We start from the raw sequence: 18,277 nt of genomic DNA, 5'->3' as shown, positions 1-18,277 counted from the left end.
GTGGGAGAGTTGTGGCCATTTTCCATGGTGCTCATCGGCTGACTCAGCTGGAGAGACATGTTCTAATACCCAACCACAGCATGTCAGAGCTGAGGGGGCTCCAGGACCTCATTTTCCCCAGTGCCTCCTCAGATGAGAAAGCAGAAGCCCAGAGAGGAGGAGGAATTCCTCAGGGCCACACGGTGGGTGGCAGAGTGGGACTGGAAGCTCACCTCCAGATGCTTCATCAGACAAAACTTGTTCCCTTTTGGAGGCTCCTGGGTGATACCCACTACTCAGAACAACTAACAGTCCTGAGAACCCATAGCAGCATGTAGTAGGTGCTCAGTGGATGTTTGTTGACTGAATAAATGATTGTAACGGGACGCAAAAAGCAAGCCTTGAGTCTGGAAGGGGATCCCCAATCCCGTCTTCAAACAGGAAGTCTTGCTCCTTTTTGGTGTTGGTCGGTGAAACGGGGCTTGGGAAAAGAAGAAATGCATCATGAATTCTTTTGTAAACAGAGGACAAAGGGGTGTGGGAGGAGGATGTGAGCAGGTACCTCCCAGGAAACTGAGCACAGAGGACGCAGCAGCGGGTCCCTCACCCCTGCTCTCTGCTCATCACGCTGTCTCCCACCCCACACAAACGGTGAACAGCTCGCAAGTTTCCTGGAGAGGATGGTCACATGACCTCGACCTGGCCAATCAGCATGTTCCATCCTCCCTGGCCACCGTGATTGGCTCAGGAGTGGGCTACTGACCAATCAGGGCACAGGGAGGGGCCTTGTGCTGGAATCCTGGGAAAGAGAAGCTGCGTTTCTCTTGGGAGTGGCGGGGATATGAGGCCAGCCCGCGGCAGCTGCAGGGGACTTGACCTCAGCCTGTGGCAGTTGGTGGCCGTCTTGCTCCCATCAAGGTAGAGCCGCCTGCGTGAGGATGACACCAGTAAGCAGAACCCAGAGGCGGGGAGAGACCGTTCCTGCTGACGTCCCTGAGCTCCAGGTGCAGCCCTGCCGGAAGCCGTCTATCTGTGGACTTAGTTACGTAAGTCATTCTCTCCTGCTTGTTTGTTAGCCTGTTTGAGCCACTTTGGGTTTTCTGTCCAGCTGGCTAAGTGGAGACCCTGGAACTGCAACTGTGTCGGTTTCGTCTAGCTTCACGGAAGAACTTCCAGATAACACTTGGGAGACTCCAGTTTAATCTGGAGATCTGAATGGATTCAAGCGGTATCTGTTGGGGCCAGCTATAAATTCTAGGATCACCCAAATTAGTCCTCACAGGATTAATCCCGTTAAGGTAGCAATCCATGTCCCCGTTTAGAGGACAAGACTGGGGTTCAGAGAAGGGAGGTAACTGGGCTACAGTGAGGAAGTGTGGAGCCAGACAGAACCCCCAGATCCTGCTGCTTGAACTCTGGGGAAGCCCCATGGTATGGCTTGTTCTTTAGACGGGGCTAAGGTACCCAGCAGTGCTTGGGCCAAAGTGACTCCACAGGCATTTTGATGGCTGGAGGTTTCTGGCCATGGTGGGGGTGGGGCGAGGTCCCTGAGGCTCTGAAGGCCCACGGTGTGCAGGCTCAGGGGACACAGAGAGGAGAAGGCAGAGGCCTGCCCCGGAGGTGTTCACAGACCAAATATGGACGGGCCAGACAGGCAGACAGGGTACCATAGCGCCTGAGTTGCTTTCACAGGTGAAGGGTGGGGGGCTTTTATTTCTCTATGGGACAAAGCTCTTAGCTTCACATTGAGTCCCATTAGGGACATAAATAGTGTCCCTTTCATGTCCCTTCAGTATAAGAGGCCACCCCAAAACTTCCCCTCCCTTCCCCTTGTCAAGGCCTCCACACAGGCGAGCAGGGCTCTTTTAATGCAGTTCTGCAGATTTTTTGAGCTAAGGATTTAGAATAACGAGGCAAGGAGGGCCCTGCCCCACAGGAGGGCAGGGTGGGCAGGTGGTGATGAGTCACCTGTACAACCTCAGCCGGCTGAAGTGTCAGCAGCAGCAGGAGAGCAGCAGCCAAGTGCTGAGTGGGTGCAGAATAGTGGATTAAATGTGTTCATCCAGCAGCCTCTGGGATGGTGGGCCCTGGAGCACAACTCTAAGTGTGGAAGAGGGAGGGTCCCCAGTGCCTGGGCCCCCACCTTCTAGAAATCTGGGTTAAGATGTGACTTTGAAATCACAACACGGGTTCAAAGCTGGCTCCAACACTTGGGCCTCCGTTTTCTCATCTGTAAAATGGGAATATTGAAGTCTCTCCCTCTTAGGGTGGGGAGGGGATTAAATGGGATGACAGGTAAAGCACAGGGGCTGGTTGGGCTGAGCGTGCACCCAGGCACACTGTTGTTGCTGCTAAACCACTGTCTTCCAGGCCAGGGTCGGCACACTTTTCCCAAAAATTATTTCACAGCCCTCTGCTGTTGTAGAGCAAACGCAGCTTCGGCAACAGGTTGTCCACGCTCTCACCCCTGATTGCTGAGATATAGATATTGGATGTGATTGTCACATAACACTGTTAGTTTTAGGTGTCCAGCATCATGATTTGATATATGTACCTATTGTGAAATGATCACCACAATAAGTTTAGTTACCATCACCACCACACACAGCTACAGATTATTTTTCTTGTGATGAGAACTTTGAAGATCTTCTCTCTTAGCAACTTTCACATACACAACACAGTGATGTTGACCACAGTCCCCTTGCTGTACATACATCCCCAGGGCTTGTGTATCTTACAGCTGGAAGTTTGTGCCTTTTGACCCTCTTCGCCCATTTCACCAGCCCCCTCAACACCCCGCCTCTGATAATCACCATCCTGTTCTCTGTTTCTATGAGTTTGGTTTATTTTTTCAACTCCATAAGTGAGGTTGTATCTTTCTCTATCTGACTTATTTCACTTAGCATAATGCCCTCAAGGTCCATCCATGTTGCAAATGGCAAGATTTCCTTCTTTTTTATGGCTGAGTAAGATTCCATTATATATATAATTTATATATATATATATATATATATATATATATGTCACATTTTCTTCACCCATTCATGTGTCGATGGACACCTAGGTTGTTTTCATGTTACTGAACACAAGTCCATGTGCCCGATGCACAGTGAAGCCAAACAAACAAACACCAGAGTGTGAAGCAGAGAAAGGTTTATTGTAGGGCCAGCAAGGAGACAGGTGGCTCATGCCCCCAAAATCCCAAACTCCCCAAAGGGTTTCAGCAAAGCATTTTTAAAGGCCAGGTGAGGGAGCGGGGGTCACAGGGTGTGTGATCAGCTTGTACACGATTCTCTGATTGGTCGATGGTGAGGTGTCGCAGGGGTTAACTTTATCAGTCCTTAGGTGCCAGTAGGTCTGGGGGCTCATGATCATCAAGTAGTTAATTTTTTCCACTTGGTGGGGGTTTTTAGCATCTGAAAAACTCAGGAAACACACATGAGATACTATTATCTGGCTACTTCAGAGAGGAACTACAGCAGAGAATATGGGGGAGGGGTCTGTCCTGGGAAGGCCCCATAGGGTCCTGCTCGGTTACATCCATATCTTGGTTATTGTAAATAATGCTGCAGTGAACTGCCTTCCATGTCCACTCCAGGCCTGCAGCCCTGCTGGCAGCATAAAGCCGGTCGTGAAGGACACAGACCGTGGGGCCTGGGTGATAGAAGGGCTTCCCTGCTCCTTCTCTGTGCCTCAGTGTCCTTGGCTGTAACAGAGTACTAGTAACAGGGCCTCCAGGAAAACTCACAAAGACCCTGCTGTGTGACCTTGGGCGCCAGTGCCCTCTGTGTGCCTCAGTGTCCTCATCTGTATTAAAGAACTAGTAACAGGACCCCCTCCCAGAAGGGTGCCCTAAGACCGAGCTCTGAGACCTTGGGAGGACAGTGAACTCTCAGTGCCTCAGTGTTCTCATCTGCAATAGAGAACTTGTAACAGGCCCCAGGAGGGCTCACTAAGAACCTGCTCTGTGATATTAGGCAGCCACTGCCCTCTCTGTGCCTCAGAGACCTCATGTATAATAAGGAACTTGTAACAGGGCTGCAGGAGGACTCAGTAAGGCCCTGCTCTGTGATCTTGGGTGGCCCCGTCCCTCTCTCTGGCTCAGTGTCCTCATCTGTATGAAAGAACTAGTAACAGCCACCCCAGGAAGGCTCCCTAAGTCCTGCTGTGTGACCTTTGGTGGCCCCTGCCCTCTCTGTGCCTCAGTGTCCTCATCTATAGTAGAGAACTAGTAACAGGGCCCCAGGAGGGCTCACTGAGAGCTGCTCTCATCAGCTGCCCCATCATTACAGAGAAAGGGGGAAGGAGGCCTGCTACAGGTACAATCCCTCTACTCCCCACACCTTCTGAGCCATTGTGCATGCTGTTCCACCAAGCACACCTGTCCCCTGTTCCCCCAGATCACATGGTGGTGATGCTCCAAGGCCACCCCAGTCACCTGACCTCTCCTCCCCATCAGATGTATTCTCCTTCCTCCTTGAAGCCCTTGACACCACTGCCTTCTCATCTGGTTTATTTGGTCCCTTGTGGTCAGATGCCCAGACTCCCCCCATGCCCCAAGCTCCCATGCCAGGACCAAGTACACAGCAGGTGCTCAATACAGGTTTAGGGCTGCAGGGAAGGCTCACTCACTCTCCTGCACAAGGTTGCTCCTCTTGGGGAGCTCAACTCCAGCTCTTCAGCACGAAGGGCAAGCCTAGTCTGGTGGGTAGAGGGCTGGATGAGTGTGTGTGTATGCACGAGTGGTCTCAAAGCTCCAGCTGCCGAAGATCTGCTGAAGGAAAGGGCAATCCCAGAAGAGCCCTGTCCCCTCCATACCCTGACCGGGGGGCTGGTTCCTGGGGATGAAGCTGTCCCCTGAACATCCATGAGGAGGCACTGGGCAGGGCTGGGGATGTGGGCACAGGGGCTGTGCAGTGACAGGGCATCCAGCGTGGACCCTGCCTCAGGGTGGCTGCCCAGCCCACCCTTGGTCTTAAACCAAGGGCCTTGAACTAGGGCTCAGGGGCAAGTCTAGATTTTTTAAATTAATTCTAACATTTAAAAACTAGAAGATTTCAGGCAAAAACCCAGGCTTCTAGCTTTGTTAGTTTGTTAGTTTTGATATGAAGTGAGAAGTTCCGGCCTCCTGGGTGACGTTCCCTCTGGGCAAAGCTCTTCTGGGGCTGAGTGGGAGCCCACTCTGGATGGAGCTTGTGTCCCCAGCTCGTCACAGTCCCCACCGCCCCCTAAGATTCCCACGGGCCCGGGCCCTCCCCCAGCCTCTCCTTGCCTGGCCCCTGGAGACATCTGAGTTTGCAGTCCTCCCTCTAGCCCTCATTGCTTCACAAGGCACACGAGGGCCACAGTCGTGTGGAGCCTGCCATGAACGCCGGGCGGGTGGGATAAATGGGCTGAGTGTAGCCTTCAAAAGAGGGGTTCCTCGCATGTCCTCTGAAGGCAGCCAGGAAGGGGTGGGAGTGGGAGAGGCCCAGGGCCAGGGGCTCTGGAAAGTATCCCCTGGATGCCCTGTCTTCTGGCTCCAAAGCTGCCCCCTAACCTCTGCCCTTCTCCCACCCCCTCATGCATCGCTGCACCCAGGCTTTCTGCAAACCCTGGCCATGCCGAGGCCCGCTTCCAGGGTCAGCCCTGAAGGTCACAGCCACAGGCCCCCAGCCCTGCTCCTCCTCTGGCAGGTCCAGCAGCTGACTGTCGCTGTGGGGTGGCCACTGCCAGACCCCTTTACAGTGAGAGATGGAGCCTCCCAGGGGATAAGGGACTCGCCCAGGGTCACGCAGACTTAGAGCTTATAACCGAGATCTGCTGGTCTCTCAGCTGGTCCCGAGAAGCAGACCATGTCCCGGGGAGTCAGGTCATCCTCAGGCCGTGACAACCAGGAGAGGTGAATGCAGAGCGGGTGAGTGGGTCACAGTGGGACGGGTGCACCAGGCGGGCAGGGTCAGGGACGAGCCCTCAGAAGAGCAGGGTCTTGAAGGGTGAGGGAGTTGCTGCTGGTTGAGTAGAGGAGAGGGGCTCCTGCTGGAGGCCCAGCCATGTGAGGGCCTGCAGGTGTGATGCAGCGTGGGCTACAGGCTCCCGTGTTGAGGCAGGAGCAGCAGGAGGTGACCCTGGGAGCCCCTGGACTCCCCTCCTCCTGCCGTGACCGCCTCCTCTCTCTCCATCTCCCCTCTGCCTGCCCCTGAGGCCCAGCCCCTGAGCCATCTCCTCCTCCACATCCTGTGTTTCCATCCTGTCCAGTCTCAGCTCAGACACGACAGGTGGATCCCACTGCTGAAGTGGTGACTGAGTTTCTCACTACTGAGGGGCACCGTCGTGACACGGCTTCCAAGTTAAAAAAATTAAAATTGAAGGAGGTGGGGGAGGAAGGTGCAACTGAGGTCAGCGTGGGAGCTTGAGACCCAGATGAAGGAGACGGGGGGGCAGCAGACCGGGCCTGAGGGCGTCTGGATGTTCACTAACTGGGGTCCTCAGGGCAGAGACCGTCATGCTCACTTAGCCGCCTGGTGCCAGACACAGCTGGGTCCAGGCAGGCCACTCAGTAAACATGTGCTGACTTGACCCGGATTCACCTGTTTCCACTTTAAATCACTGGGGTAGAATTTGCTACACTCAACAGGTGGTGACCCAGACTCAGGTTAATTAGCAAGAAAGGTGAAACCAAGGATTATAAATAAAAGCAACATGCAGACTGGAGAGAAAACTAAGAATCCACACGGATAACTAAGACTCCGGACCTGCAGCCCAATGTGGCCTCAGGGCCTTTGAACTGGCCATCACCTCAGCCGGGAACTCTCTCCCTGTGCATCGCTCGCTCCCTCAACACCTCCAGGAGTTCGCTCCAGCGTCCTGCCTGACTTTATTTTTCTCCATGGAACATCTCACTGCCTGACTTTGCCTATATTTTACTTATTTTTCTCTGTCTCACCCCCCCAGGCTGTTGGCTGCATGAGAATGGAGACCAGGTGTCTGGAGCCCGCCCAGCACACAGTAAGGCCTCAGTGAACGTGCACTGGGTGTGTGGACGCTGAGACCACGGACAAGAACGTTCCAGGCGGCGATGGTAAGAGCCGTTGATTCACTGTTTGCTGAGCCCCCTGTGTGCCCGCACTGACCTGGGCAGCGGGCCCGGCACTGACAGAGGTGCACGGTGAGCACACGGCCTGTTAGAAGGCCACGTGCTGCGGGAACATGCAGGACTCGGGGAAGTCAGGAGGGCAGGGTCGGGGGGAGAGAGATGGGAGACCAGGTCATGCGGGGCCTGTGGCCCCTGCGAGGACCCTTCTTCTGGGTGCGCAGCAGGGGGCCGGCCCTGAGCGCTGTGCAAGAATGAAGTGGCTGAGGGCTGGGGAGCCTGTCCCGGTAGACTGTGCAGGCACGGAAGGCTCCTCTGAGGAGGTGACATTTGAGCTGAGCCTGTACGGACCGTGTTTCTACCTTCTGTAAACTTGGTGCTTTGCTTTTGCCGGACACCCCCTGTTCTGTGTCACCTCGACTTGGCCTCCTGCCCCCCTTGTCAGCCCCCGCCCACCCACAGGAGGAGTCCTTTTAGGGCCCAGTTTTTTTGGGTTTTTTTTGGCTGCATCTCGCGGCTCGCAGGATCTTAGTTCCCCAACCAGGGATCAAACCCAGGCCCTCGGCAGTGAGAGCGCCAAGTGCTAACCGCTGGTCCACCAGGGAAGTCCCCCAGCACCCACTTTTCAAATACAAACCAAGCACCTCCTCTGTTGGACTCACGCCCTGAGCCACTGTCCACCTGCCCTGCTCCCCCAGGGTCAGGCTCCAGGCTGCTGGGGGCCCCTACAGCCCAGAGCCCATGACGTTGCTCAGCCTGGCCGGTCCTCCGCCTGCTCACCCCACCTGCCTTTCCCTCCACAGAAGCTGCAATGAAGGCTCCTGTCCGTCTGTCTGTCCGCAGCTCCAGGCTCCTCCGCCTCCTGCCCTCCCCATGCTCCCTGCGTGGTGCGTCCTCCCCCTCCTCCGACACTGTGAGTAGAAAGTCTCTTTTCAGCGGCAGTTGTCTCCTGACCTGCTGGCCTTACTGACCCTCAAACTTTCTACTAAACATTCTATTTTAAACCAGCCTACGAGACACTTTGCAGACACTTAGAGTAAACAAATGAAGAATAAGTGAACTGTACACCTTTTTACAATATTGTCAAGTTTAATAATTTAATTTTTAGAACTCCTTTTCCCATAAAATCACAGGCTCCATCAGGGTGGAAGGTGTATAAAAATCACGTGCACAGGACCAGACACCTGTGAGGTCCTAACTCTCCGTCTCCCCAAACTGAGGGCTCAGGCCCAGGCTTGACCAAGTCCCAGTCTCTGCCTTTGCACCGTGAGTGGAATTTGGTTGGTTTTCAAATTAAGCTTTTGTGCTTGTCTGCTTAGCAGGGAAATTGTCGGTTCTAAACTCTTCTTTCCAGCAATAATCAAGTCACACCACACGTGAGACAGCCTGTTCCCTGAGTTATGTGATTAGAATCTACAGATATTAGCAGGGATAGAGTCAGCGAAGCATATTTCAAAGCAAGCTGCGTCTGGGAGAGAGAGTGGGGCCCCTGGAAGGTACCAGCTCCTGATTTGTTCAGTCAGGAGCATCTGTCTTCCTGCGTTAGATTTCCAGAGAAGTGCCCTGAGAGGACAGTGGGCTGGAGCTGAGCTTGGCTGTCACCCATGGAAGGGAGGTCTGGAAACGTCAGACAGTTGTCGTCCTGGGAGCAGCCGGACCCAAGGGAACCACAAGAAATGTCCCCTCCAGGACCGCAGTCCTGCTTAGGATAAGGCTCAGCGGCTGTAACACAGGGCCACAGCAGAGTGGCAAGCGGAAGTTGGCATCCGTCATGCTGGGTCTGGAGGCAGACAGTCCAGAGCTGGTCCAGGAAGCTTCTGTCCCTGATGCCCTGTCAACCCAGCGGAGTTGCCTCGTCCACACGGGCAGGATGAGCTCCAACCTCAGAGCTCACGTTCCCAGCGGCAGGACAGAGGGAGAAGCAGAAAGGGCCTTCTTCTCTCTCCTGGGACGTATTCTAGAGGTTGTGCAAATCACTTCCCTTCCTGTCCTGGAGGGAGAGCTTGGTCACACAAGCAGCCTTGCTGCAGCGGAGGTGGGAACTCTGTAGTCCTGGGCGTCCGCGTGACCAGCTAAGGATCGGTGTTCGGTGCTCTGGGAGGTGGACAAGGCTATGGGGAGCCACCCGGACGCCTCGGCCCCACCCCTTCTAGGGCTCCCTCCCAGCACCCGACCCCCCTCTACCCTGAGGTCAGGTTTTATGAGAGACTGGCCATTAGACAAATTGCATTAAGGAATTCAGGAATCAGTTGAAAATCACGGGCTGGTGGGTGTTTTTCATGAGTTTTGCTGCCAAACTGCGGGCTCGCTGATCTTCTGCCCTGACTCCTGGTCCTCCTGCAGCTGCTCACTTTCTTCCTGGTAGAGCCATGTGGGTATCACGATGGACACCCCAGGGCTTGGGGAAGGCTCAACGTCATGGCTGCTGAGGTCAGCAGAAGGGGAGGGCCTCACAGTGATGGTGCAGCCCCCCACCTCGGATTCCTCTGAGCTCACACTGTTATGCTTCCTACCTGTTCCTGAGTCCTGGATCTGGTCCCACCTCAAGCCCAGAGCCACTACCACTGTCACCCCTGGGTCCTTGTCAGAGAACAACTCACAGTATGGCCAGAGTGGCTCCTCCTGGCCCATGTTCACCCATGGATGCCTCATTAGGTCAGTTAAGGTGCCTCTGTCACTGGGGTCGAGGGCAATCATTTTTTTTTTTTTTTTAGAGTATTAGTCATTTTATTATTTTTATTTATTTATTTATTTATGGCTGTGTTGGGTCTTCGTTTCTGTGCGAGGGCTTTCTCTAGTTTTGGCAAGCAGGGGCCGCTCTTCATCGCGGAGCACGGGCCTCTCACTATCGCGGCCTCTCTTGTTGCGGAGCACAGGATCCAGACGCGCAGGCTCAGTAATTGTGGCTCACGGGCCCAGTTGCTCCGCGGCACGTGGGATCTTCCCAGACCAGGGCTCGAACCTGTGTCCCCTGCATTGGCAGGCAGATTCTCAACCACTGCGCCACCAGGGAAGCCCCAAACAACTTTTAAAATGCTTCTTTTTAAATTGCAGATATTCATTATATCTTTCTTGAGTGGATTTTTCTGTGGCCTTTTGCTTCTTTCAAAGAAGCATATTTAATTTCTTCACTTACTGCCGCTCACAAATTTATAGACAGTAAATACATTTATAGAGTCTATGGATTCAACCAAAGATTTTATTTTATTTTATTTATTTTTAACATCTTTATTGGAGTATTATTGCTTTACAATGGTGTGTTAGTTTCTGCTTTATAACAAAGTGAATCAGTTATACATATACATATGTTCCCATATCTCTTCCCTCTTGCATCTCCCTCCCTCCCACCCTCCCTATCCCACCCCTCTAGGTGGTCACAAAGCACAGAGCTGATCTCCCTGTGCTATGCGGTTGTTTCCCACTGGCTATCTATTTTACGTTTGGTAGTGTATATATGTCCATGCCACTCTCTCACTTTGTCACATCTTACCTTTCCCCCTCCCCATATCCTCAAGTCCATTCTCTAGTAGGTCCGTGTCTTTATTCCCGTCTTGCCACTAGGTTCTTCATGACCTTTTTTTTTTTTTCCTTAGATTCCATATATATGTGTTAGCATACTGTATTTGTTTTTCTCTTTCTGACTTACTTCATTCAGTATGACAGACTCTAACTCCATCCACCTCACTACAAATACCTCCATTACGTTTCTTTTTATGGCTGAGTAATATTCCATTGTATATATGTGCCACATCTTGTTTATCCATTCATCCGATGATGGACACTTAGGTTGCTTCCATGTCCTGGCTATTGTAAATAGAGCTGCAGTGAACATTGTGGTACATGACTCTTTTTGAATTACGGTTTTCTCAGGATATATGCCCAGTAGTGGGATTGCTGGGTCGTATGGTAGTTCTATTTTTAGTTTTTTAAGGAACTTCCATACTGTTCTCCATAGTGGCTGTATCAATATACATTCCTACCAACAGTGCAAGAGTGTTCCCTTTTCTCCACATCCTCTCCAGCATTTATTGTTTCTAGATTTTTTGATGATGGCCATTCTGACCAGTGTGAGATGATATCTCATTGTAGTTTTGATTTGCATTTCTCTAATGATTAATGATGTTGAGCATTCTTTCATGTGTTTGTTGGCAATCTGTATATCTTCTTTGGAGAAATGTCTATTTAGGTCTTCTGCCCATTTTTGGATTTGGTTGTTTGTTTTTTTGTTATTGAGCTGCATGAGCTGCTTGTAAATTTTGGAGATTAATCCTTTGTCAGTTGCTTCATTTGCAAATATTTTCTCCCTTTCTGAGGGTTGTCTTTTTGTCTTGTTTATGGTTTCCTTTGCTGTGCAAAAGCTTTTAAGTTTCATTAGGTCCCATTTGTTTATTTTTGTTTTTATTTCCATTTCTCTAGGAGCTGGGTCAAAAAGGATCTTGCTGTGATTTATGTCACAGAGCGTTCTGCCTATGTTTTCCTCTAAGAGTGTGATAGTGTCTGGCCTTACATTTAGGTCTTTAATCCATTTTGAGTTTATTTTTGTGTATGGTGTTAGGGAGTGTTCTAATTTCATACTTTTACATATACCTGTCCTGTTTTCCCAGCACCACTTATTGAAGAGGCTGTCTTTTCTCCACTGTATATGCTTGCCTCCTTTATCAAAGATAAGGTGACCATATGTGCGTGGGTTTATCTCTGGGCTTTCTATCCTGTTCCATTGATCTATGTTTCTGTTTTTGTGCCAGTACCATACTGTCTTGATTACTGTAGCTTTGTAGTATAGTCTGAAGTCAAGGAGCCTGATTCCTCCAGCTCCATTTTTCGTTCTCAAGATTGCTTTGGCTATTCGGGGTCTTGTGTGTTTCCATACAAATTGTGAAATTTTTTGTTCTAGTTCTGTGAAAAATGCCAGTGGTAGTTTGATAGGGATTGCATTGAATCTGTAGATTGCTTTGGGTAGTAGAGTCATTTTCACAAAGTTGATTCTTCCAATCCAAGAACATGGTATATCTCTCCATCTATTTGTATCATCTTTAATTTCTTTCATCAGTGTCTTATAATTTTCTGCATACAGGTCTTTAGTCTCCTTAGGTAGGTTTATTCCTAGATATTTTATTCTTTTTGTTGCAATGGTAAATGGGAGTGTTTTCTTAATTTCACTTTCATATTTTTCATCATTAGTGTATAGGAACGGAAGAGATTTCTGTGCATTAATTTTGTATCCTGCTACTTTACCAAATTCATTGATTAGCTCTAGTAGTTTTCTGGTAGCATCTTTAGGATTCTCTATATATAGTATCATGTCATCTGCAAACAGTGACAGCTTTACTTCTTCTTTTCCAATTTGGATTCCTTTTATTTCTTTTTCTTCTCTGATTGCCGTGGCTAGGACTTCCAAAACTATGTTGAATAATAGTGGTGAGAGTGGACATCCTTGTCTCATTCCTGATCTTAGAGGAAATGCTTTCAGTTTTTCACTGTTGAGGACGATGTTGGCTGTGGGTTTGTCATATATGGCCTTTATTATGTTGAAGAAAGTTCCCTCTATGCCTACTTTCTGCAGGGCTTTTATCATAAATGGGTGTTGAATTTTGTCAAAAGCTTTCTCTGCATCTATTGAGATGATCATATGGTTTTTCTCCTTCAATTTGTTAATATGGTGTATCACGTTGATTGATTTGCGTATATTGAAGAATCCTTGCATTCCTGGAATAAACCCCACTTGATCATGGCGTATAATCCTTTTAATGTGCTGTTGGATTCTGTTTGCTAGTATTTTGTTGAGGATTTTTGCATCTATGTTCATCAGTGATATTGGCCTGTAGTTTTCTTTCTTTGTGGCATCTTTGTCTGGTTTTGGTATCAGGGTGATGGTGGCCTCGTAAAATGAGTTTGGGAGTGTTCCTCCCTCTGCAATATTTTGGAAGAGTTTGAGAAGGATAGGTGTTAGCTCTTCTCTAAATGTTTGATAGAATTCGCCTGTGAAGCCTTCTGGTCCTGGGCTTTTGTTTGTTGGAAGATTTTTAATCACAGTTTCAATTTCAGTGCTTGTGATTGGTCTGTTCATATTTTCTATTTCTTCCTGGTTCAGTCTCGGCAGGTTGTGCATTTCTAAGAATTTGTCCATTTCTTCCAGGTTGTCCATTTTGTTGGCATAGAGTTGCTTGTAGTAATCTCTCATGATCCTTTGTATTTCTGCAGTGTCAGTTGTTACTTCTCCTTTTTCATTTCTAATTCTATTGATTTGGGTCTTCTCCCTTTTTTTCTTGATGAGTCGGGCTAATGGTTTATCAATTTTGTTTATCTTCTCAAAGAACCAGCTTTTAGTTTTATTGATCTTTGCTATTGTTTCCTTCATTTCTTTTTCATTTATTTCTGATCTGATCTTTATGATTTCTTTCCTTCTGCTAACTTTGGGGTTTTTTTGTTCTTTCTCTGATTGCTTTAGGTGCAAGGTTAGGTTGTTTATTTGAGATGTTTCCTGTTTCTTGAGGTAGGCTTGTGTTGCTATAAACTTCCCTCTTAGAACTGCTTTTGCTGCATCCCATAGGTTTTGGGTAGTCGTGTCTCCATTGTCATTTGTTTCTAGGTATTTTTTGATTTCCCCTTTGATTTCCTCAGTGATCACTTCGTTATTAAGTAGTGTATTGTTTAGCCTCCATGTGTTTGTATTTTTTACAGATCTTCTCCTGTAATTGATATCTAGTCTCATAGCATTGTGGTCGGAAAAGATACTTGATACGATTTCAATTTTCTTAAATTTACCAAGGCTTGATTTGTGACCCAAGATATGATCTATCCTGGAGAATGTTCCATGAGCACTTGAGAAAAATGTGTATTCTGTTGTTTTGGGGTGGAATGTCCTATAAATATCAATTAAGTCCATCTTGTTTAATGTATCATTTAAAGCTTGTGTTTCCTTATTTATTTTCATTTTGGATGATCTGTCCATTGGTGAAAGTGGGGTGTTAAAGTCCCCTACTATGATTGTGTTGCTGTCGATTTCCCCTTTTATGGCTGTTAGTATTTGCCTTATGTATTGAGGTGCTCCTATGTTGGGTGCATAAATATTTACAATTGTTATATCTTCTTCTTGGATCGATCCCTTGATCATTATATAGTGTCCTTCTTTGTCTCTTGTAATAGTCTTTATTTTAAAGTCTATTTTGTCTGATATGAGAATTGCTACTCCAGCTTTCTTTTGATTTCCATTTGCATGGAATATCTTTTTCCATCCCCTCACTTTCAGTCTGTATGTGTCCCTAGGTCTGAAGTGGGTCTCTTGTAGACAGCATATACACGGGTCTTGTGTTGTTGTTTTGGTTTTTTTTTTTTGAGTAATATGGATTTTAATGTAAAGAATTTGGTGCTTACAAGATCATTGGAATGGCTGAAGTTGTGGGTTTAAGGTTAGGCCTCTTTATAAACATACCTTCACCCTACAGAATTGACCAAGGGCAGCTACCTCTGCCAAAGAGACTTCTAGAGTGATTCTACATTCAAAAATTCCCCACCAATAATATCTGTGGCTTGAGAATGGACACCAGAATGTTGATGCAGAGAAGCTTTCTGTCTGTGAGCCTGATTTTCAGAAGAAGAGCCACAAAAAGGCCTCTTCGCACTTTGCACAGCATCTAATTTGCAGCTTCAATATTGGTGGCAAATGATTCTGAGGAGGGTAGCCATTGCTTTCTTTTTTCCAGAAAGAAGGTGGAATAGATATTGACATTGCCCGTTAACTGTGTCCAGGACATGCCCTCTTTGTTCCTCATTTCAAAATTGATTTAGCTTTTTGAGAAATTTTCCCTCCCACATTCATTGAAAACTAAATTAGTTGAGTTTATCAAAAGTGCCAGCTTAAATTTTGATTGGGATAACATTGGCTATATAGATTAATTTGAGGGCAAAAAGCTATGTTAAAGCAAATACACTATTACAAACAAAACAGTTGCTTATAACTGTATTTATTCAAATCTTTAATGTATTTTAATAGAGTTGTAATTTTTGTTTTTCTTTTATTCTTTGTTAGGTTGATTTCCAGATACCATTTAAAATATCAACTTTATGACATACATTATACTCTAGCCTAGTATTGTTGAAATGCTGTTGAATTTTGTAAGATCATTTTGTGTTTATCAGCCTTGCTAACTTTCTCATTTATTTTTATTTTTTATTTTTTTTATTTTTTCACACACACACACACACACACACACACACACACTGTATTTTATTTTTACAAGAGATAGACTGACACCAAGCATTGTAAATGGATGACCACAACAAAAGCAACAATGATTGCAATTACCAAACACGAAACACACTCATACTATGTCATAATATAGACATTCAGTCCAGTAATCCTCCACTGTAACAGCTCCTTTACTTTGCAGTGAAAATTGATTTGCATATTCTTTGCCTCTGAGTCCTTGTGGGATTTTTTTTTTAATTCAAACAGAAAGTCACAAAAATTATAATCATCCTCATCAGTTCACTCAGTCCCATGTAATTAATTTTTTTTTCATCTTGATCTTCTGTTAGCACTTTTATGAGTTCATCAGTTTTTCATTAGAATTCTGAAAATGCTTATTCATTCAGTTCAGCAGTACAATCCGTTACCAGAAACCTGTACTTCTCAGAGTCTTTTCCATGAGTTCGTTGAAGATGAAACCCTTTTATAGGAACATATTTGCAAAAGCATCAGAGTACACCCAGAACTGTCTGTAAATGACAAAAGACGTAAAAATGACCACGGTTAAAGATTTGATGAAAGTTCATAATAATGCAGTTGACAGGGAAATTTAGTTATTTCTGAGATATACATTTTAAAGTAATAACTAGAATTATAACTTATAACATTATACCAGAACATGTAAGATTTTTAGAAATTTCATGTAATGTCTGAAACATTTATATTAACATATTTCCATACAAATAACCCAGTGAAACTTTAGTATTAGTTGTTTTGTTTGTTTGTTTTTTTATACTGCAGGTTCTTATTAGTCATCACTTTTATACACATTAGTGTATACATGTCAATCCCAATCGCCCAATTCAGCACACCACCATCCCCACCCCACCGCAGTTTTCCACCCTTGGTGTCCATATGTCTGTTCTCTACATCTGTGTCTCAACTTCTGCCCTGCAAACTGCCTCATCTGTACCATTTTTCTAGGTTCCACATACATGCTTTAATATACGATATTTGTTTTTCTCTTTCTGACTTACTTCACTCTGTATGACAGTCTCTAGGTCCATCTACTTCTCAACAAATGACTCAATTTCGTTCCTTTTTATGGCTGAGTAATATTCCATTGTATATATGTACCACAACTTCTTTATCCATTCGTCTGTCGATGGGCATTTAGGTTGCTTCCATGACCTGGCTATTGTAAATACTGCTGCAGTGAACGTTGGGGTGCATGTGTCTTTTTGAATTATGGTTTTCTCTGGGTATACGCCCAGTAGTAGGATTGCTGGATCATATGGTAAATCTATTTTTAGTGTTTTAAGGAACCTCCATAGTGTTCTCCATAGTGGCTGTATCAATTTACATTCCCACCAACAGTGCAAGAGGGTTCCCTTTTCTCCACACCCTCTCCAGCATTTGTTGTTTGTAGATTTTCCAATGATGTCCATTCTAACTGGTGTGAGGTGATACCTCATTGTAGTTTTGATTTGCATTTCTCTAATAATTAGTGATGTTGAGCATCTTTTCATGTGCTTCTTGGCCATCTGTATGTCTTCTTTGGAGAAATGTCTATTTAGATCTTCTGCCCATTTTTGGATTGGGTTGTTTGTTTCTTTAATATTGAACTGAATGAGCTGTTTATATATTTTGGAGATTAATCCTTTGTCCGTTGATTCGTTTGCAAATATTTTCTCCCATTCTGAGGGTTGTCTTTTCGTCTTGTTTATGGTTTCCTTTGCTGTGCAAAAGCTTTTAAGTTTCATTAGGTCCCATTTGTTTATTTTTGTTTTTATTTCCATTACTCTAGGAGGTGGATCAAAAAAGATCTTGCTGTGATTTATGTCAAAGAGTGTTCTTCCTATGTTTTCCTCTACGAGTTTTATAGTGTCCGGTCTAATATTTAGGTCTCGAATCCATTTTGAGTTTATTTTTGTGTATGGTGTTAGGGAGTATTCTAATTTCATTCTTTTACATGTAGCTGTCCAGTTTTCCCAGCACCACTTATTGAAGAGACTGTCTTTTCTCCATTGTATATCTTTGCCTCCTTTGTCGTAGATTAGTTGACCGTAGGTGCGTGGGTTTGTCTCTGGGCTTTCTATCTTGTTCCATTGATCTATGTTTCTGTTTTTGTGCCAGTACCATATTGTCTTGATTACTGTAGCTTTGTAGTATAGTCTGAAGTCAGGGAGTCTGATTCCTCCAGCTCCGTTTTTTTCCCTCAAGACTGCTTTGGCTATTCGGGGTCTTCTGTGTCTCCATACAAATTTTAAGATGATTTGTTCTAGTTCTGTAAAAAATGCCATTGGTAATTTGATAGGGATTGCATTGAATCTGTAGATTGCTTTAGGTAGTATAGTCATTTTCACAATATTGATTCTTCCAATCCAAGAACATGGTATATCTCTCCATCTGTTGGTATCATCTTTAATTTCTTTCATCAGTGTCTTACAGTTTTCTGCATACAGGTCTTTTGTCTCCCTAGGTAGGTTTATTCCTAGGTATTTTATTCTTTTTGTTGCAGTGGTAAATGGGAGTGTTTCCTTAATTTCTCTTTCAGATTTTTCATCATTAGTGTATAGGAATGCAAGAGATTTCATGCATTAATTTTGTATTCTGCAACCTTACCAAATTCATTGATTAGCTCTAGTAGTTTTCTGGTGGCATTTTTAGGATTCTCTATGTATAGTATCATGTCATCTGCAAACAGTGACAGTTTTACTTCTTCTTTTCCAATTTGTATTCCTTTTATTTCTTTTCCTTCTCTGATTGCCGTGGCTAGGACTTCCAAAACTATGTTGAATAATAGTGGTGAGAGTGGACATCCTTGTCTCGTTCCTGATCTTAGAGGAAATGCTTTCAGTTTTTCACCGTTGAGAATGATGTTTGCTGTGGGTTTGTCATATATGGCCTTTATTATGTTGAGGTAGGTTCCCTCTATGCCCACTTTCTGGAGAGTTTTTATCATAAATTGGCGTTGAATTTTGTCAAAAGCTTTTTCTGCATCTATTGAGATGATCATATGGTTTTTATTCTTCAAT

General features: G+C 46.1%; 1 long non-coding RNA gene across 1 annotated transcript in view; it reads left to right on the top strand.

Annotated features, from left to right (window-relative positions):
* The first annotated feature begins 798 nt into the window (after positions 1-798).
* Positions 799-18,277, top strand: part of LOC118890025 — a 39,655-nt gene continuing 22,176 nt past the window's right edge. The window contains exons 1-3 of the long non-coding RNA XR_005018664.1: positions 799-1,025; positions 6,913-7,039; positions 7,855-7,964. This is a non-coding gene — a long non-coding RNA (uncharacterized LOC118890025). The remainder of the gene's footprint in view (positions 1,026-6,912; positions 7,040-7,854; positions 7,965-18,277) is intronic.

The sequence above is a fragment of the Balaenoptera musculus genome, chromosome 2, assembly GCF_009873245.2.
Source record: "Balaenoptera musculus isolate JJ_BM4_2016_0621 chromosome 2, mBalMus1.pri.v3, whole genome shotgun sequence".
NCBI lineage: Eukaryota > Metazoa > Chordata > Mammalia > Artiodactyla > Balaenopteridae > Balaenoptera > Balaenoptera musculus.
Note: the sequence above shows the minus strand (reverse complement) of the source record. Positions and strands in the feature narration are given on the sequence as shown.